Source organism: Leucoraja erinacea, chromosome 30 (assembly GCF_028641065.1).
Source record: "Leucoraja erinacea ecotype New England chromosome 30, Leri_hhj_1, whole genome shotgun sequence".
Taxonomy (NCBI): Eukaryota; Metazoa; Chordata; class Chondrichthyes; order Rajiformes; family Rajidae; genus Leucoraja; species Leucoraja erinaceus.
The window spans coordinates 19,767,793-19,785,209 of NC_073406.1; the positions used below are offsets into that span (position 1 = coordinate 19,767,793).

General features: G+C 41.8%; 1 protein-coding gene across 5 annotated transcripts in view; it reads right to left on the reverse strand.

The window, feature by feature from the left end:
• rerea (arginine-glutamic acid dipeptide (RE) repeats a) overlaps positions 1–17,127 on the reverse strand; it is a 509,606-nt gene extending 492,479 nt beyond the window's left edge. For 2 of the 5 annotated variants that reach the window (XM_055659606.1, XM_055659605.1), the window contains exon 1: positions 16,829–17,126. The gene's annotated coding sequence lies outside the window, so the exon portion shown is untranslated. Of the gene's footprint in view, positions 1–16,828 lie in introns of all 5 variants that reach the window. The other 3 variants (XM_055659604.1, XM_055659603.1, XM_055659600.1) reach the window with 2 other exon arrangements.
• Positions 17,128–17,417: the final 290 nt, after the last annotated feature.

Consider the following 17,417-nt stretch of genomic DNA (forward strand, 5'->3'; position numbering starts at 1 on the left):
ATTTATCTGTCTCACTCGGGCATGGTGTGAGAATAGCAGGTATAGGAAATGGAAACATTCAGTGACACTGTTTGGAAGTGGAGACGTATAAACATGGCTGAGAGAGAAAATGTGACGTCATTGACTTTGGTAGGGAGAACAAAAGAATAAAGTATTATTGAAATGGGAAAGAAATGCAGAAAGCTTCTGCACATAAGTGATGGTCCTTGTCCACAAACACAGAAAGATACCATAATATTGCACTGGGTAAAAGGAAAGACAAATGGAATACTCAATCTAAATCTAAAACAAATTTGGAGTGTAAAAGCTTACTATAACTGCACAAGGTGATAGTGAACTATATCTAGAGGAGTGCAAACAATGTTGGTTCCCTTATTAATTTCACTGGAGGCATTTCAGAGAAGTTCAATCTGAGGATCCATGGTATGGAGAGATTATGCATCAAGGAAATGTTAAATAAGGGACTCTACTCACAAGAATTTAGCAGAATGAGGGGCAATCTTATTGAAACCCAAAGAGGAAAAAAGATTCTAAGAAGAGAATGAGGCGACCGTGGCTGACAATGGAAGTCAAAGACAGCATACAACTAAATGAGAAGGCATATACTATTGCAAAGATTAGTGGGAAGTCCAGGATTGGGAAGCTTTTAATAACCAACAGAAGATAACTAAAAAGGAAATATGAGGAGAAAATATGAAAAAGGTAAGCTAGCCAATAATATAAAATAGGATTGCAAAAATTTCTTCAGATATATAAAGAGTAAGAGAGAGGCAAGAATGGACATTGGACCACTGAAAAATTGCACAGAAGAATGATAATGGGGAATAATGAAATGGCAGATGAAATGAATACGTTTTTTGCGTTAGTCTTCACAGCAGAAGACACCAGCAACATGCCTGAAATGCAAGAGAGTCAGAGAAGAGTTGCTATTACTAAGGAGAAGCTTAGCAAAGTGTAGAGTCATGTATCTTGGCAGTAGGAATAAAGGCATAGACTATTTTCTAAATGGGGACTGGATTCAGAAATCGGAGGTGCAAAGGGACTTGCAAGTGCTGGTGCAGGATTCCCAAAAGGTTAATTTGCAAGTCGAATCGGTTGTAAGGAAGGCAAATGCAATGTTAGCATTTATTACAAAAGGACTAGAATATAAAAACAGGGATATAATGCTGAGTGTGTCGGAAGGAACAGCAAATGCAGGTTTACAACAAAGTTGGGCACAAAATGCTGGAGTAATCAGCGGGTCAGGCAGCATCACTAGGAGAAAAAAAGAAAAAAAGTGACGTTTAGAGTCAAGACCCTTCTTCAGACTGGAGATCTTTATAAGGCCGAGGCTTTCCAAGGCACTTGTCAGACTGCATTTGGAGTATTGTGAAAATGTGGAATATTGGTGTATTGTGAGCATTTTTTGGACGATATCTGAAGAGAGATGTGCTGGTGTTGGAGAGGGTCCAGAGGGAGTGTACGAGAATGATCCCAGGGGTGAATAGTTAAATACGTCATCTGTCCATTCCCTCCACAGATGCTTAAGAAGGAACTGCAGATGCTGGAGAATCGAAGGTTACACAAAAAAGCTGGAGAAACTCAGCGGGTGCAGCAGCATCTATGGAGCGAAGGAAATAGGCAACGTTTCGGGCCGAAACCTTTCTTCACCCTCCACAGATGCTGCCTGACCTGCTGAGTTCCTTCAGCACGTTGTGTTTTATTTTTAAAGACAAAAGCTAGTTCTGTCATTCAAGAAAAAGGGAATTTTAAGTATAAATAAATTACTATAACCAAATTATAACCAATTAATTTGCTCAGACACAGTATTAGCAAGAGGCTCATTCCTATAGATTTGTTTTTAATTGTTGGGAGATTCTTTGAAAACGTTCCCTTTAACGTCTTTTTCATCCTCACTTTGTTTTCAAATCAGGATTTTACATTCATACATCTTCATACATCTTCCACCTCCCTTGTGGTGGTCATCACATTGCGTCAGAATCCTGATAACAGCAATTGTTACCTTGAGCCCATTGAAGTCTACAGGAAGCTGTAAGTGGAATTCCAATCAGGTTTCTTGTTTGCTCTTTGTATTTCAGTTAGTCTAGTTAAGTAATTGAGGGTTCATAGAACAGCCCAAACAAGATATACGCCCAATTTCCAATAAATCTCCTTTTGAAAGAATGTTGGTATCATCCTAGTGTATGTTTAGGATTTCCCATGCATCAAAACAATCAATTCCAAAGGCATAGTTACAGGCGAGTCAGCACAACCCTCGTTGGGGTGGGAGATTGCAACCTTCACGTGGTCCACCCTGTTTCGACTAATGCAATCAACCCGACATGCACAAACAAAAAGATCAAATAGAACAAGTTGCCCTACAACTTTAGGCTGTGCACGCCATGCGCAAGAAGAAGACAACCCTTGTTCATATTACTCCTACCGAAGCGTCATTCGAACACGTGCTGACGTCGGCTGAAGAATTGATTTTAGTCTCCTTCTGGTGCTACAGGTTTTGAAAGACTTTGGCTTTACTACAATGCTGTAAAGTATTTGGATCAAATGTAAAGTCTAGAATTGCTACGCTTTGATTTTTGCCTCAAACCTTATCTAAATCACAAAATCAAAACGCAAGCATGAAAAGAAAGATGAAGAGCAAAGCTGTCTGAACGAATAAGCAACTGAAAAATATTGAACCAGGAATCGTGCACTATCAGCAAATTGCACGAACCAGGTTACATTTGATTTAAAATAATGCTCAATTTCTTCTAATTATGGCAAAGCAACCCCACACTATCTAGTGAAAGAAGGTACAGGACTATACAAGTCACTGTAATGAAGCAAACATAGAACTTTCTAAACATTCATCACCTTCTCGCCAAAACCAAGGTCACTCCAACCTCATATCAAGATGCAGTATGCAGATAACGTTTGCATTTATGCACTTTTGGAGGCCAAGTACAAAGTTATCATTGACTCTTTCACTGAAGCATACGAGAGTCTGGGGCTTGTACTAAACAGCTGCAAAATAGGGCCCTTGGAAAAAATGCCTCATTTTCCATATCGGGTTTGGCAGCATCTCTGGACAACATGGACTGATAGCAGGGAAGTGGCGATGAAAGCTGGGAAGTGAGAAGAAGCAGGACAAAGCATGGCAGGTAATAGGTGAACACAGGCAAGGGTTTTTTTTTGTTATAGGTAGATGGTTGGAACAATGGCCAGGGATTAAAACAGAAACAGTGAGACAAACGGATTGAAGAGTTGCAAATTGTGAAACCAGAGGAAAGAATGTGAGTGGATGGGGAAAGGAGGAAAAGGTGCAAGTCCACATGGGGCACATGAGAAGGGAAGAGAGTGGAAGGAAAGAAAGGGAGGGATGGGGTGAAAGGGACAAGGGGTTGTTCGAGGTTATTTAAAATTGGATAATTAAATGTTCATATTGTTGGGCGGTAAGCTACCCAAGCGGAATATGAGGTGCTGTTCCTCGTGTGGCCTCACTCTGGCAATGGAAGATGCCCCCTCCATTTTCTCTTCCACTCACCACCTCCCCTGTGCCCCACCTGGACTTGCACCTATTTCCCCCTTTCTCCCTCCACCCACTGCAGTTCCTTCCCACGGATTAATTTGGTCTGCAGCTTGCTACTTTTCATTCACATCTTTTTTTGAATAGGGGCATTACATCTGCAATTTTTCCAAACTGTAACATTTTAGAAAATCACCATAAATATCATAAACTGGGTAAATATCATAAACTGGGTATTCAAATGACATCACACACGCCAGACGGCTGTGCGGACACATGATGACGCACGCGACTGTCGCATGTCAGTCACTACCGGCCTGTCGGCCAAATAATGACCAAGTGGGACAGGCCCTTAAATCTCTGGTCTTTGTTCTAACCACCTGCTTATCAAACGAAACCTCACCTGTGTTCACTCATTACCTGCTTTGTCCTGCCTCTCATCTCTCCTAGCTTTCTTTTCCAACCCCTTGCAATCAGTCCACGTTCTTCAGAGATGCTACTTAACCCTCTGAGTTACTCCCGCACTCTGTGTCCTTTTTTTGTAAACTAGTATCTACAGTGCCATTAGACTTTACTTTGGAGATACAGCGCAAAAACAAGCCCTTCGTCTCGCCGAGTCCATACCAACAAGCAATCACCCCGTATACTAACCTACACACACCAAGGACAATTTTTTTTAACAACTTTGCTGAGTGATTAACTGCAAACCTGCACATCAAAAAAATGAGAAAAGGTAGCATATTGATGGCAAGTTTCCGAAAATGGCATCAGAATACACATTTTGTGTAGCGGTTGTCGCATGGTGTCCACCAGTTGGCACAGTAAGTGCACGTATTTCTTAATCCTTTCTATGAATACCATATCTATCACATAACTAAAGCTCTGATCTTGTTATCTTCCTGTTTGCGTGGACGTTCTATTTGCGCAAAAACAGTACGCGATAGCAATACGATTTTTCTTCAGCTTACTCACCATTCTCTTGAGCTGCAATTGCACCAAGTTTTGTTCCGATCGGTGGTCTAGTGTAAAAGTTAGCGAGGTTTCAAAAATCTTAAAAACTGCGCGTGCTCAGATCGATCCCCTTTCCTGGCCATTCAGCGCCGCGTGGATTGGTCTTTTCTCCTGTCACTCCACGGATGGTCCACCCCTTCCTGCACCGTCGTGTCTTTACTGGAACTGAGGGAGGGTTTGGTTGGCCGGTGAACATCTCCAACCGTACACAATTTTCGGAGGGAGATTGGGTCGGAAACCCGACCCAAAGGAGCCCAGCGTCAGAGACCCGGCCTAGCTTCAGAGACCCAGCTCAGCCCAGCATCGGAGGGCACCGGGGCGATGGTTGCCCTGCTGGCAGTCTGTTCGTTTTTTCATTCTTTTTGTTATTTTTTTAGTGTGTTAAAAGTTTGTTTTAATGTTCTTCGGTTTGTTTTATGTGGGGGGAGGGGGGAGGCTGGAGGAGATCAGGCAAAACTATTTTTCAAGTTCTTACCTTGCCGGAGATGCGATTAATTTTCGGATCACATTCTCCGTGCTCTGCGGCCTTCCATCGATGGAGCTGGAAGTCTCCTCGGACTGACTTTGAGCGCTATCGCGCGGGGTGCAGACTTAACATCGGAGCAGATCCCTTGTCTGGGATCACTCCCATTGCGGACTTTACCATCAAGCTCGCAGTCGGGAGAGGCTGGGTCGGGAAGCTCCAACAGCGTGGAAGGTTCGACCAGCCCCAATGCGAGGTTCGATCGCCCGGTGCTGGGGAGCTGATCGCCTCGATGCGGAGGGCCCGAACTCCACCGGCTACAGGAGTCAAGATCGTTCCGTCAACAGGAACTCGAGGCCCATGACTGAGGAAGAACTAAGAGAAGAATTTGAGCTTTATTTCGCCTTCCATCACAGTGAGGAATATGTAGGAGTCACTATGGTGGATGTGCATGTTAAAATGTGTTTTTGAGTGATCTGTTGCTTTTAATTGTATGCCTGACCTAACCAATAAAATTCCTCGTATGTTGCAAAACATACTTGGCGAATAAAGTGTGATTCTGATTCTGACCCAGCCCAGCCTCGGAGACCCAATCCAGCCCGGAGTCAGAGATGTCGCCAAACAGAAAGCGGAGACTCTGATCCGGGCGGAGAATAACCAGCACCCTCTGTGAATCCCCATCGTAACGTCAGCTCCAGCCCCTTCCCCTATGGTCCCACTCGCTGGCTCCCGCCACCTCTCCCCCGTGATACCACCCTCTCTCCCCACAAACCCGTCTTTTCGCTGAGCTTTCCCCACACCACAACCCCCCCCCCACCACAACCCCCCCCCCTCCACACACACACACACACACACACACACACCTCCCCCCTCCACACACCCACACCCCCCCACCCCCCCACACACACCCACCCACCCACACACACCCACCCCCCCCCACACACACACCACACCCCCCCCCCTCACCACACACAACCTCCTCACACCGCCCCCCCTCCACACACACACCGCCCCCCCTCCACACACACACCGCCGCCCCCCCCCCCTCCACACACACACCGCCCCCCCTCCACACACACACACACACCCTCACCTACCCCTCACCCTCGCCCCCCCTCCCCCACACACCCCACCACACACCCCCCCCCCCCCATATATATCGTAAACGGTTTTTCACCCTCGCGTTTTTGACACCGCAATGTTTTTCATATATTAAATTGGAAAATAAGAAAAAATAATTAACTCGCCCAAAAATCGCTGCGACCATACGATACCTCGTGGGGTTTTTGAAAAGCATTAGAGATTTGCAGCCTCCGTGATTTAACTTACGGAGGCACCGACCCCGATAACAGTCGCTGTGACAATGGACACCAAGCACAACGACCATTACGGGGTCTTTACTGTACTGTATTATCTTTATGATACTGTATCTTTCTCCTGGTACTGATGAAGATATTTCCCTAGATCATTATAAAAAACTTATATGTATGAGGGGCCATATGAAGTTTATTTATGAATTAAATATTCATGACTAAATGTGGCAGACTTTTTGACTCGGCTTCGAAGTTATCTAATTTATATCTGTTATTTATAAGGTTTCACATGATGGGTAGAACAGTGTATGGTATAAAAAAACTGAATAATAATCTTGTTCCTCAAAATCCCCCCATTATTTTAAAAATTCACATATAGTATCCTACAAGTTCCCCACATTCAGATGGATAATCAACAACTGGTCATAATCACAGAAAGGTCTATTTGGAGAAAAAAAACATAAAGGTAGCTGCGTTTAGGGCTAGATGCCAAGGAATTGTAGGGACCTTATCGCTGGCATCTGCCGTCAACACTACACTGGGAATCAAATTATAGGATGAAATCCAAATACATACTGCAGTAAAATGTACAGCAAATTTAACTAGAGAAAATGTCAGAAAAAGTAACTTAAAAAGACAAAATCTTTAAATACTGCTCATAGATCTTTTTAAATTTAACATTTGGATAAGGTAAAATACCTTATTGTTCCGTGGGAAACCTCAACAACTAAGCTAAAGGGTAGATAAAAAGTAGATATAAAGATGTATTGGTACTAAACCAATCTGCAGGTGGGAAATGTACTACCTTTCCTAATCATGTGTGGTCTGCTGAATGTACATTTGCTGCCACTGTGAAATGGCATTCTTAAACTACAATGCTTCCTGCACCACAATTTGATGAGGTTTCAAGCAGCCATGAGAAACATCAAACTAGACATGAAATTCAACTCCAGCAGTTTATGTTTTGATCAAATGCAATGTTTAATTTGCCTTAAAAACCCCGACAGGTTTATGAAACATTTTATCATTGGTTACATAAGACGCATTTGCCAATAGCCTGGAGAACGAAACACTTCCAAGCCACATTGCCCAAATGCTGTGCAGCCAGTGTTGGCAGTCAGAACATTAAACTATAAAATGGGAACAAGAATATGCAATTCAGCCCTATAAACCTGATCTGCCATTCAACAATATCACAAAATTGATAGAGTGTATACAGTAAAGAGAGCATAATATAAATAGTTTGAAGAAGGATCCCAACCTGAAACATCACCAATCCATGTCCTCCAGAGATGCTGCATGCCCGCTGATTTAGACTTTAGAGATACGGCGTTGAAACAGGCCCTTTGGCCCATCGAGTCCACGCCGACAGCAATCATTCCATACACTAGCACCATCCAACAGACTAGGGACAATTTTCAACTGTACCAAAGCCAGTGAAATTACAACCCTGTTCTTCTTTGCAGCATAGAAGGAACCCACGCGGTCATAGGGAGAATGTACAAACTCCATGTAGGCAAGGACCCACAGTCAAGATCGAACCCAGATCTCAGGGGCTGTAAGAAGCAACTCTACCACTGGGCCACCCATTCACTCTAGTACTTAGTGGGGTTTTTTTTGTAAACCAGCATCTGCAGTTCCTTGTGCCTCATAGTATAAAAATTAACAGTTAACGCAAGACTGTACATTTTTAATCCAGGTGATAAGAAGCAAATGAGAGAGTAGTAAAAGTATAACTTCGGTGATCAGATAACTCCTGCTAGAACAATTCAAATATACACAGATCGGGCTTTTCTCTGCCAAAGTCATGTCAATACATTGATGTGGGCATTGCACCCCCCAGGGGCGTACAAGTCATCCGCTTCAAGCAGATTTGGGTTGAGATGAAACCTGGAAAGATATTTAAGCATTATTTTTTTCTTCTGTCTTTTCAAGCATCACTTTTATTTAACAATTGCAATTAATTGAGTATTGTGCAAGGAGTCTCAAAATCAGAGAGTTATTTGCACAGTATGATATCTGAAGTTCATAACAGATTTTACAACCTTGTGAGTCCAGGTGGGAGACACTCCAATCACTGAAGAATCACAGCACCATTATTCACATAGATTTGATATGCAATCATTCAAATCCATCTGCCTTTGTTTTCGTTATTAACACCTCACATTTTGTCATCATTGGGAGAAACTGAGGAAATCATAATATGTAGATGGGTTCACAGATTCTGAATATTGCAAGCTAGAGTACATGGTTATTTTAAAAGCTTTTAAAAGAACGGCACAGTGGAGCAGCTGGCAAAGCTGCTGTCTCACAGTGCCAGAGACATGGGTTCGATCCTGACCTCAGGCACTGTCTCTGTGTTCTCCCTGTGGTTTCCTCCAGGTGCTCCGGTTTCCTCCTATATCCCAAAGACGTGCGGGCTTGTAGGTTAATTGGCCTTTGTAAACTGCCCCTAGTGTGTAGGGAGTGGATGAGAAAGTGGGATAAGATAGAACTAGTGGGGAATAAAAAGGAACCGCAAGACGCTGGTTTATACCAAAGATAGGCACAAAATGTGTAGGAAAGAACTGCAGATGCTGGTTTAAATCGAAGGTAGACACAAAATGCTGGAGTAACTCAGTGGGACAGGCAGCATCTCTGAAGGAAATGGATAGATAATGTTTCAGATCGAGACCTTTCTTCAGAGTGAAATAGAACTAGTGTGATTGATCGTCGGCATGGACTCTTCAGTTTGTTTCCATGCTGTATCTTTCAATCAATTTACTACCTCCAGTTTTTTTGCCCCTAAATGGCCTGTTTCCATGCTGTATCTCGACACAAAACTAAACTTAATTAGCTATAAGTTGATGTGGAATAGGCATTTTTTGATATTTAGCTTGAATTCATAGCCCAATCAGCCTCATATATCAAGTTGAGACAAAGAAATAGAATTTACAGTGGCAATGTAAGTTGAGGGAATGTTACACGCACTACATTCTTCTAATAATGTCATTATTGACGATACTAATGTATGACATCTGCATTTTGATAGCTTTTTTAAAAAAAATTCATGGTGCATCAATTACTCCAAGGTGGCTGAGGTTGTTATAGACACCACTGACATTGAAATGAATCAAGAAATGTGTAACGTCACAACGCAAACATCGGCCTGATCCCATGAAGTGGAACGTTGCTTACTTTAATTCCGATTTTCCACTTTGTGAAGTTAGTATAGTTTCCATGTACTCTGATGGCTTTCAGGGTGACTGCTCCCATAACAGTGAGATGCAGTGATTGCATTATGTTTTGAGGTAAATGAAGGAAAGCAATGTTTCTGTGTAGTGCAGTTTATAGACACTTCTCACTGTGAATGATGTGTAACCTCTAATATAAAAATCATACAATTTTAGTGTCGTATAGATCCTTTAAATGTGGAAGTCTGGCTTCATATTAAATGTATGTGGAGTTTTCATTTAAAATGGTAATCTGCCCTTCTTCCTGTTTAACTAGTTATCATCTCAAAAATGATTAAAGGCTTCCAGTATTTATTTTTGGAAGCAATTTTTGAATTACACCTTTTCACAAATAAGAGCTAGGTATTGAACAGTTTTTACTGTGTTTTTTCCCCTCATTCATGAGGTATTACAGACAAATCAATGTTTAGTTCCTGGAAATAGTAGTTAATACATCCCAAGTTAATTTCTTTGTCTTGTCTACATGTCTGAGCCATTTTGCAATTTGTGGATATGCAAGTCTAAAACCAGTGAGCAACTGCACGCACCTTATGAATTGGTCCCTGGCCATCTGTTGTTTTATGAAAAATACAGCTTGTGTTTTAGGTTTTGCATGAATGTGTAGGAAGGGTTTGACATTCCTATTGTTTGTGCTCAAATGCAAATAATCTTTAGATTGCTAAATCTAGATGTACTTGGCCAGAGGCACATAGGAAGAAAAGTATAATTCCAGCTGTCAAATTATATTTATTTGATGCACTGGTTAAATCTGCACAGAATAACACCCCTACAAAAAAAAACATCTCACCACATTGTCAGTACAAGTTAACAGCTTGTAATCAAGTATAGTACCTGAATGTGTTTTTGCATGCAAATGTTCAAGCATTTTAAGCTGAGCTTTTAAAAGTATGCAAACCTGTGTTGCATGGAAAGATTTTAAGCGATTACTTCCAAGTAGTATTCTTGAAGTATTTATACCCTACTTTCTGACCTTTTAAAAAAAAAATGTGATGGACTTCCCTGAACCATGCACATCTAAGATACATGATAAGGTATCTATTGTAAACAGATCCATCCAGTGCATATAATCTACTTGTAAAAATGGTCTATGTCAACATTGTGTTTATTTACAGAGGATCATTTACTGAGACCGCTTTGTACATTGCACTGTTTCTTAAAGATATGGGAACTATTGCCAGTGGAGGCTGTGTGCATTCATCTTTATGTTCAGACAGCAGATGTTTAGCACTGAACATAGACACAAAATGCTGGGGTAACTCAGCGGGTGAGGCAGCATCTATGGAGAGAAGGAATGGGCGACGTTTCGGGTCGAGACTGAAGAAGGGACTCCACCCGAAACGTCACCCATTTCTTCTCTCCAGAGATGCTGCCTCACCTACTGAGTTACTCCAGCATTTTGTGTCTACCTTCAATTTAAACCAGTATCTGTAGTTCTTTACTGAACAGCTGGTGGTATGGTTTTTGTTTATGAATTTGGTCTTTTTTTTTTAAATCTATGATGAATGTTTTTATGAACACAGAGAAAAAAAAAGAACAGTTTCTTATTGGCAATGAACTGCTACCAAATCTCCAAATGCCAAAATATTATTCACCTGAATTTGATCGGAAAAACCTCAGTCTCCCCCATCCCCCCCGAGGTAACTTCCATCACTGTCCCGTTTAATTACGCTGGTTAAATGGGACAATAAAGAGCGTTAGCTCGGAGAAGGGGGTACTGAATGTGCAATACATGGAAGTCCTGAATTGTGGTCAATTATCCCTGGCTGTGTTTCTGTCAGCAGTCCACTCGACAGTTCATGCAACCTAGGGTAGAAACACAATGTTGTGCCATATTTTTCACTATGCTGGGAATCCATCTAAATATCTGGTTCGAGATTAGATCAGGTACAGGCAGTACTTCTCCATCCCTTTCAATGAAAGAGGGTTGCCACAAGGGTTCTAACTAGTTCATTTGATGTTTTGTTAAAGAATAAACAAGTTTTAGATTATTCAATATTTTAATAATAGAATTAATACTTTAATATTTTTTTAATGATTATGCAATTGACAAACAATCAATGTTATGGCAGTCTGCATTGTTAGTTAAGTCAGGAGAGTGGCTTAACTGGTTGTCAGCAGTTTCCTGATTTCAAATGGATGTAGCCGGTTTTGTCCTAGTCACCCTCCACGTAATCCCATTATGTCGAGGGAGCCCATGTCAACATACAGGGCCTCTCTGTTGAGATTTATCAGGCGGGCTGTGGACTCCACTGGGCAAGTCTGAACAGTGGAGGTTAGTGCTGAGGAAAGGGGTTGTGCTGCTTACCTCAGATTCTAGGTTTTGTTTGTTGGTCATCTATCTATAACTTTAAAAATATCCCCTCCAGTTTTTTATTCCCTCTTAAACAGACGGGGTAATGCTTTGTTTTTTGGGGGAAAGTCGCATCGGAGATATTAATATGCATTCTAATTTTTTCCATTCACAGGGTAGTGTTGGAGGCTGTTTGGCAGTGGTGGGCTTTAACACTGAATCTTTGCACATGATTAGCACGCAACAAAAGCTTTTCACTGTTCCTCTTGATTTTGAAACTGGTCTCATTTCAGTTTCTCAGTTTAGTTTGAAGATAGACACAAAAAGCTGGAGTAACTCAGCAGGACTGTTACTCCATTTCTCTATTACGTCTATGGCCCTCCACAAGGAAGAATTTACAACTGCAACTCCATTAAAGCATTGCACAATGTTAATACGTATTACTGGGTTTTATTTCGTATTTAGCTAATGTATCAACATCATATTCATATTATTTAGGACATCAAAGTGCAGAAACATTTTTTAACACTATTAATTGCAACCGGAAAACATATTTTACATCCCAGCACCTCAGCACAATAAAGGTCCTGTAAAATGTTTCCTCAATTCAAGCAAAAAGACCTGGATAGGAAACACTGAATTTTAAATTATTAATGGTGCCCACAAGAATTTGGGATGGCAGTATTTTGCTTGTCCAAGAATGGAGAGAAGTTAAAGGATCTATAAAAACAGGTTGGTTACGCCAGAGCTCTGTACCTGTACAAATGAATGTAATGCATGCAAATCATTCTTCATACAAAATTATATTTCAGCTCACTGCAGTTGAAGTCACACTCTGAATCTCCCCATAGAAAAGAAATCTGTGGTGATTGCCTGTGACCTTCCCACGTTCAAATAACTCATTCAAACCACAGAGGGTTTCACTGGTATGTTTTTGATCATTTTATAAATACAGGCCAGTTATGTTTAAAAGCAACATGCGCTCATGGTGTCTTTAACTCATTATGGAAACTTATTTTGTGGGGAGGGAGATGCAGTGAGAAGAGAGAAAGATAAAAGAAAATATTTTCAGATGGTTTAGCATGCATGCTTAAGATCGGAAGTTCAATCCTAGACCTGTTCTGCATTAGCTGAAAATGTAGAAGGACGAACGCTGAGTGTCGATTAAAAGGAAAAAAACAATCAGGAATTTTGCTTTGATTTAAATCCAAAGTACCAAGCTGTAGTGCATTGTAATGTCAACTGTTCTGCCTCCTAAATTCAAGTATTTGACTTTCACCATCAAGTTCCAAGCACAAACAAAAATGTACCTGGAGTTTACCTGAAGGAATTGCAGGCATCAACTTGGTGCTTTTAGGAAATGAAGGGAAAAGACTGCCTGAGAAAATAAATCTTAAGGGCTACACAGCGCCTCAAATGCGCTCCACCAAATGGCTATTTATTAAGTAATATAGAGCCTCCTTGGGGGAATTTGTCCTTTATGGCAGGTCACTGTCATAAAATATATACCATGAGATCTTTCAGCATGACAGCTGCTGTGCCCCTCATTGCACTGCAACTATCAAAAAAGCAGTAGACAATAGATTCAACAGCACTATAACCACCAGCAAGCACACAAAAAACAGCTACTGCAAAAACAGCTGTGCTGGAGTGAGTTCCAGAGTGTAACCCAATCTTGGGGGGGTTTGAGTCAGTTGATGTTCACAAACCACCAAACTCCCGCTCTCACAGAGTATGAAAGCTGAACCCCTTGATTGTATTACATCCTGGCAACACACGAGCACTCAGTTTCGCAGCGATTGTGGCACACATCTTGAAATATGCAAAGCCTCTGTTTACATATAGATAGCATTCAATTTTAGTATCAGCTCTTAAAGCATTAGTCACAGTATTTTGTCATTGTCACTGCTGGAATTCCTGTTTATTCTATATGTAGGAGTTACATCTGTTCTACAATTTACTGTTCCACTTCTGTTTTGAAGAAGAAATTTCAAGTTTAAAAAAAAAACGTGGTACAATGCTATCACACTTCTTGAATATTATTTACTCGATTTCAATTTAGTTTAGAGCTACAGCGTGGGAAAAGGCTCATCGGCCCACCCAGCCCACACCGACCATTGATCACCCGTTCACACTCGTTCTAAGTTATCCCACTTTCTCATTTACTCCCTGCACATTAGGGCAAGTTACCAAGAGGCTAATTAAGCTACAAAACCCACGTCTTTGGGATATGAGAGGAAACAAGAGCACTTGGAAGTAGCCCACACAGTCAGAGGGAGAACGTTCAAACTCCACACAGACAGCACCGAAGGTCAGGATTGAACCTGTTTTTCTGGCACCGCGAGGTAGCAGATTGACTAACTGAGCCACTTTGCAGCCGGAGTTTGCTAGTCAAAGCTATTTTGATGTTTACAATTTTACATGCATTACCAGAATTAAACCACCTTCAGAAAGAGACATATTTACATTCAACATTCCAAATGTTCAATAACCATGAAAGACACATAATTCATATGCACATCCCAATCTATGAACTATACACAATATTATAAGGTACAAAAGCCTAATTGTTACAATTTTCTTCACACAATAGTAAACCAAATGCTGATTCCTCAACAAAAATGTAATTAAAATAATTTCTGTAACAAAGAACCCAAAACAGACACAAAAGCTGTCTACCAATTAAGCTAAAAAAACTATAATTCTTAATCGTCTCAGTCAATCTAGAAATTACAATCTTCTCTAATTTCTCCAGATTTCAGCCCCAGTCTATGCTTCTAATAGGATTGTTTATATTTTTTAAAAAGTCATTATTTGGACTAAGAGAAATAAACAATGCTCACATTACCATATTAAAATAAAAACAAACACCATGTTCCATTTTTTTCCTTCCAGTCAGGTAACGAGGGTGAGACAATCCATTTAAGGCCTAATCCACCAAAGTAACACCAGAGCTAATCCCCACACATTTTACCAAGCTCGCAAGCCTGCATTCATCACCTCTGAGAACTTAAATGCATAAGAGGTTGCGAGGGAACCAAAATCAATAAGACACTTTCTCAGACAGAAGAAACACAATATAGTATTAAATATTAGCGCATTATTGAGAAACCACAACAGGCAAAAACAGAAAATCTCCTGAAGTGCCATTATGGTACCAATTAAGTGATAGATAGATAAATAATAACATTTCAAAAATGGGGAAAGGGACATTTGGGGAATGAGGGTGGAGGGGGGGAGAAGGGGATGTTAAAAGGGATTAAAGTAGAACAATCAACACAAAAGTCTGTGAAATGGACAGCGAGGGAGGATGGATCAGCATGTGGGACAAGAGGAGTTGAATGCGCACATGTGCCTCTCTGAGTAAGTGTGAATGAGAATTGGGTCATGCAGCCTTCAAAGGGGTGAGCACGCACGTTTAGTGCAAAGTAATAGTGACTGTACACAAGTATATAAGAGCATATTTAAATGAAGGACTGATACCCATCGAGTGAGTGTAAAGGTGACTAGGCCCGAGTGCATCCAAAAGAATAGGTATGCTTGTGTATATCAACAAGTACGAGTCTGAGTGTATAAATGTGTGTCTCTAAAAGAAAGTGTGGGTGAACGAGTGTGCGTGAATGAGAGTGAACGTGTAACCAAGTGCACAAATAAACTCACCGGGGTAAGTGAATGCTTTAACTAATAAGTTGCCGAGTTCGTGCACAAGAGTTAATAACTGAGATAGAGTGAAATTGAGTTTATGTGATAAACTGTGTTGCATGAATGAGTGAATAGGAGTGTTTATGTAAAGGAGTGTTGAGAACTTGTGCGAGAAAACAAGAGCATGTCTGATATAGTTTGTTTACTTGTTCCTGAGTGAAAGAGTTTGTATTAAGTGTAGGCACAGGTGAATGATCGTATGTGTATGCATACAAGTGGATGTGTTAACCCCGTGTTTCTGCACGACACTGCATTTATCTGCGTGTTTGTGTTTATTGTGTTTGTGCGTGATTTTCATTTGGCGTAACTGCTTTCATCTGCATGTTTATTTCTGTACCATGTTGGTTCACGTGGCCCTGTACATGCACATGGTGGTGTTTGTCCTCACAACTGTTTGTACACACAATCGTATTTGTGCACGATTGTCTGTCCATGTGATTCTGTGCGTGATTGTCCATGTGATCATGTTTGTGCATAATGCCTGTTTACACGCGGATTTGTGTTTGTCCATGTTACTGACTACTGCTTGCCTGCATGACCATTTTTATCTGCGCGATGTGTAAGTGTTTATCCCCATGTGATTCTTTTTATGTGATTTGTGTTAGTCCATGTAATACATCTACAATTCCATTTGTCTGCATTAGTCCACATGACTGTTTGCATGATTTGCCTGTCTGGCTCACTATGCCTGTCCGTGTACCCATTGCCAGTGAACAAAGGTTTCAAAGGTGCACAAGTGTAAATGTAAGACAAAAAAGCTGGAGAAACTCAGTGGGTGAGGCAGCATTGATGGATATCCATGGATGCTGCCTTACCCGCTGAGTTTCTCCAGTTTTTTATCTACCGTCGATTTTTCCAGTATCTACAGTTCTGTCTTAAACAAGTGCAAATGTGAATGTGCAGTCACATGAATGAGTGTGTGCATGTGTGTACATACATAAACAAGGATGTGTACATACAAGTGTGTATATGTGGAAGTGTCCTTGGATGGGTTGTGCCTTTGTGTCTGAGTGTGCATGTGGGTGAGTTGTGTCTGAGTGTGTGCATGAGTGACTTGTGTCTTTGTGCGCACATGAGTTGTGTTTTTGTGTCCGAGTGTGTATAAGGGCGAGTTGTTTTTGTGTGCAATGGGGCGAGTTGTGTTTTTGTGTCTGTGTGTACATGAGCGAGTTGTGTCTTTGTGTGTAAGACTGTTTACACATCTGTGTGTTGTGGAGTGTGGGAGAGGGAGGTTAAGTTGTTGAGCACTACTCCCAGACCCCATACAGCCCAAAAGCGCACACACACACGCAACCTCCCAGCCCCTTTGCTTACCTTCCGTCCCTCTACCACATGAATGCTGAGGCTGTCTGCAGTTTCACAAGGAAGAGAAGGGGAAGAGTTGGTGGAGATGGCATCTGAATCCTCGCTCTCTCTCTGTTTGTCCCAGGCTAATCTCTCTCTCTCTCTCTCCCTTCCCTCTGGCGTCGCTCTCCTGCGGCTGCCCGCCAACAACGCGGCGCTGTGCGAGGGCGGGCGGGCGGGCCGAGGTTTTTTGTTGAGGGGATGGGGAGAGGTTTGTATGAGAGTGAGTGAGTGAGGAGCAGAGCCCAGGGTAACACCGTAACCACAGGACACCGCGCACCCCGCAGTAACCGCCGCGCTCATTGGCCCGCGCCCGCCGCCCGCGCCCCCGCCCGCCAATCCGCGCCAAGGAGAAAGAGGACTGAATTGATTTAAAAGCTCTGGGTCCATAAACCAAAGATTATAGAGGAGCTCCTCTAGTATTTTTGCCATAAACAATGTTGCAGCGGGTGGGAGAGGCAGGGTCTTGCCTGACCAAACCCACCCCCCCAGGGTCTTCCTTACAAAAATGCTAGGGTCTTCCACACACCAGAGCTTTCTCAACACCAGAGTCTTTCTG